Here is a 4,661-nt window from a genome sequence, read left to right as displayed (position 1 = left end):
AGACCCTATCTTGAAAAAAAACAAAAAAACAAAAAAGTTATTTTTTTTTTTTTTTGCAGAAAACAAGCCAGTGGTTGTGAGGTGCTGCAGGCGGGTGGCAGGGATTGACTTCAAAGAGATAGAGCGGATTTTACAACATGGAGCTATTTTCTCCATATTTGACCGCGGTGGTGGGTAGTCTGTACAGTCATCAAAGAATTATACATTTCAAGCTGGTGAATTTATTACATGTAAGTTACACCCTATAATGCCAACCAAAGATCCTACGTTGAAAACAAATGTTCCTTACAGAGAATAGGTGGCAACGAATGCTGACTGGCACGCTCGTTACAGGAATGCTAATGCCAGGAAAAGTGCGGCTGGACGAGGATTAGAAATGGTTCTGCCTTCCGTAAGACAGTAACGGTAACACTGGTTAAGTTGATTGATTTTGGAAACACAGCCAGTTACCAAAAGAAGGTTCAGGCTTAATTTTGATATTAGAGAAAGGGGGGGGGGGGGTCCTTTTTTCTTACCTTGTTCTGTTTTTCACTCTCACTTCAAAGCTAACCTAACAAAAGAGACCTGAGTTTGCAAGACTGAATGAATGCTCCTCCTCAGATTTCCATGCGGATGCCTGTCTCACGTCACTGAGGTCCCTGCTCAGGCTTCCTTCACAAAGCGCGTTTCCTGAGCATGGCTCCTTAGACAACATCTGTCTATCCACTCCTTTTAGTTTTTGCTCAAATCATTGATTACCATCTCACATTATTTTATAGTTGTTATTAATTTAATCTTTTTAGGGGAAGGGATGAGTGGCTGAGGGAGGGTATAGCGTGGTGCTTGCCTAGCATTTGCAAAGCTTTTGGTTCAGTCCCTAGCAGGGTACAAAGAACAGTCAAAAGAAAGAGGGGCTGGGGGCGGTCTCCTTTGGCAACGGAGGCCTTCGCGCTGCCCCGTGGCGATGCCGCGAGGGCGCGGTGGCGGTGGTGGGCGCCAGGTCCCCGCCGCGTCCGCGCCCTTGGCGAGCCCCAGCTACTACGAAAGGGTGGGCCAGCTCCAGCAGGCGCTGCGGGAAAGTGAAAAGAAGAGATTCGACCTGGAAGACAAGCTTTATGAATACAATAAGTCTGATAAGTTCAGAGCTAAGCTGTGCAAAACTAAAGAAATACCTGAAGGAAATCTGTGAATCTGAAAGGAGGGCTCATCTCCGAAACCAAGGATATTTAAAGAAGTTCGAGTGTGTCCAGACTTATGTTGAACACTTGACCACAAATTCAGAGAAGCTTCAGAAACTGAAGACTGAATATGAGGCCGAGATGAAGAAGATGTTGAAAGACAGCTTGGGGACGGAAGGTGAAGCCAGAGCAAAGTTCCCCGAAATCTTAAGAAGTGGGAGGTGGATGGCGAAGGAAAAGGAAGAACAAAGCAGAAACCTGAGAGGAGGGATCTACTGCCAGGTCACAGCTACGCAGCAGTAGAAGGGCACAGACAAGCTAGTCTTTCTATCAGATTCTTAAATACTGAACACATGTGCCTTCTTTTGACAGTGTGTCTGCCTCTTATAAGCCTTTGAAGTCCTTATTCTGGTGCAGTACCAACAATAATGAAGAACTGGGAGTTCTCCCTGACTCAGAAACTGCTCCGAGAAGACTCAGAACTTACAGTTTTTCCTGTTTTGAAGATTATTTTTAAAAGAAAAGAAATATGTGTCTTAGAATCTAGTGATAACAAATGAAAAAGCTGCCAAGCAAAGTCCTGACTTTGTATGTATAGGTTGCTCCCAACTTTTCTTGGTTATAAATGATTTATACATGAACTTGTGTGAAATATGATTAATAAAAACTCAGAGAGAGAAATTGGGGTTCAACTTGAAGATCCGAAAAGTAAAGCAGCCAGCCATTGGCTCTTAGCTCCACCTCAGTTCGAAAATGACAATCCTGCTTCCAGGAATCTCAGAATGAGACTGTACCCGTTTTATAATCTTCTTTAGTTCTGGGATTAAAGGTGTGTACCACTATCACCTGGCAAACTAGTGTATCTGCTGGGATTAAAGGTGTGTGTATTGCTGCCTGGTCTAGAAGGCTGGCCAATATTTACTTTTCTGATCCTCAGGCAAGTTTTATTTATTAAAATACAAGTGAAATGCTAAAAAAAAAAAGAAAGAAAGAGGGGCTGGCAGGACTCAGCAGTGGATAAGAGCACTTACTAGATGAGCATAGACCTGAGCTTGAATCCCCAGCACCCATGAAAGTTATTCATAGTCATGAACCCATGCCTGTCACCCCAAAAATGAGGGAAGCAGGAAACAGGAAGGTCTCTAGAGCTTGCACACATAAAAATCCAATTTGAAAGGAAGGAAGGAGAGAAGAAAAGAAGGAAGGAAGGAAGGAAAGAAGGAAAGGAAGGAAGGAAGGAAAGGAAGGAAGGAAAGAAGGAAGGAAAGAAGGGAGGAAGGAAGGAAGGAAGGAAGGGAGGGAGGGAGGGAGGAAGGAAGGAAGGAAGGAAGGGAAAAACAAAGAAAAGTGAAAGCAGAAAAGGCTATCCTTGGGAAAGGACCATATGTCTTATTTACAGTGTTGGGTCTTGTCTTAGCTCTCTATAGTCCAGTATTATAGCAAATCACCTGAGATAAAAAAAAAACTTTCTCTTTAAAAAAATAATTTTTGAGCTGGGCAGTGTGTGTGTGGGGGGGTACTCCTTCAATCCCAGTATTCAGGAGGCAGAAGCAAGCGGATCTCTGGGAGTTCGAGGCCAGCCTGGTCTACAAAGTAGGTTCCAGTACAGCCAGACACTGCCTCAAAAAGAAATCCGTTTTCAACCCTGGGGACTAGACCTAGATCCTCACATGTAGTAGGCAATCTCTCTCCTATGTAGCCTGCAAAAATTTTATTTTGGGTCAGAGCTTTGGCTCCATTGCTTTAGGTATGTAGTGAAGCATTCAGGTGAGACCACATGACAGAGAGCAAAACCTTTTAAATCAAGAGACAGGGAGAGAAAGTGGGAATAAAGAGGTGGCTGGATGTTGTTTTTAACTAAGTTGTTCTATTTACCAATAAAGATTCGGGAGTCAGATGTTGAAGTGAAAACCTGCTAGATCAGAGAAGCTGAAAAGCAACCAGACGACCTTCCTTTTTGGCCGGAGACCCAGCAAGAGAGGCATCTCTTCACTTGTCCCAAACCAAAGAAGTCCAGAAATCTTTAAGTCCCTCGCTGCTCCTTCCAGTGCATCTCTCTATCCGTGTTCCTGGCTCCTCCATACTCTCTATGGCTAATTCCTCTCAACTAATTACTGGCTCAGCATTCTGATCCAATGTTGATTTTATTAACACAGTCTTGGGGTTTCACAAATGCAATCAAATATCCAACAACAGCTGGCACCCCACAACCCCCTTGAAAGGCATGTTTTTAAGGGCTTAAAAGCCTCTCAGAAGGCCCCACCTCTTAATGGCGCAACCAATTAGTTTCCAATACCATCCTCAGGACCAGGTCTTTATTGACACATGGACACTCGACATCTGAACTATCACAGGTGTCTAGGACCAGGATTAGTTCTTTGCACCCTCTGTCAGTGAGTGAGTGGGCTTTCTGAAGCTCTCTCTGGCTAGAGTAACTCAGCCAAGTCTTGAGGTCCTCACTTGAAATTCTGACAGTTTTCACTGTATGTCTTCTTTTTAAAACTTTTGCCATATATTAACATTTAAATCACTGTGAGTTCAAAACTTTACCTATTTAGAGAAAGGCCCGCAAGGGAGAGAAGAAGTCTAAAATACCATCTTGAGAGTGTAATTCTTCTGAAGCTGAGCTGTGACAACACACATCCCTGTCTTCTAGGTCAGAGACAAGTTTCCCTAGAAAACATAGCTGTGGTAGTTTGAATGTCACTGACCCCTTAGGCTCATATATTTGAACCTTGGTCCACAGTTGGGAACTGTTTGGGAAGGGTGAGGGGGTGCGGCCCTGTTGATGGATGTGTGTTGCTGGAGGTGGGCTTTTGAAACCTCAAAGGGCAACTGGAAGGCAAAGGAAGATACCTTAACTGAGAGCACTGACAGGTGCAGTGTGCACCTGTCGTCTTAGCTACTCAGGATGCCACAGCAAGCAGATGGCAGCCCATCAGAAGAAGGCTGCATCTCTTATAAAAGGTGGCAGTGGGGAGCAGGGTGGGTGTCCTGAGAAGATGACTCAACAAAAAGCCAGCGCAGTTATAATCACAGTGCTGGGGAGGCAGAGGAAGGGGGTCTCTAGGACTCAATGCTCAGTCTAACCATTAGTGACTGTTTTGTTTTTTTTTTTAAATAAGGTATAGAGGGGCTGGAGAGATGGCTCAGAGGTTAAGAGCACTGACTGCTCTTCCAGAGGTCCTGAGTTCAATTCTCAGCAACCACATGGTGGCTCACAGCCATCTATAATGAGAACTGGTGCCCCCTTCTGGAATGCAAGCATACATGGAAGGAATGTTGTATACATAATAAATAAATCTAAAAAAAAATAAGGTATAGAAGCAATTTTGGAGAAGACATCTGATGCTGACATCTGGCCTACACACACAAAAGATAAAATAAAAAAGAGGGAGAAAGATGCAAATACATACCAGTAAGCAGCTCCCCTCCATGGCCTCTGCATCAGCTCCTGCCCTGACTGAGCTCCTGTCCTGACTTCCTTCAATGATGGACTACAGT

General features: G+C 44.2%; 1 pseudogene; it reads left to right on the top strand.

The window, feature by feature from the left end:
* Positions 1-903: 903 nt before the first annotated feature.
* Positions 904-1,460, top strand: LOC121456196 (annotated as a pseudogene).
* The last annotated feature ends 3,201 nt before the right edge of the window (positions 1,461-4,661 follow it).

Source organism: Microtus oregoni, unplaced genomic scaffold (genome assembly GCF_018167655.1).
Source record: "Microtus oregoni isolate MIOR12 unplaced genomic scaffold, Mior012 000015F_ref0000493, whole genome shotgun sequence".
Lineage (NCBI taxonomy): Eukaryota > Metazoa > Chordata > Mammalia > Rodentia > Cricetidae > Microtus > Microtus oregoni.
The sequence above is the reverse complement of the archived record's forward strand: the minus strand, read 5'-3'. Positions and strand labels throughout refer to the sequence as shown.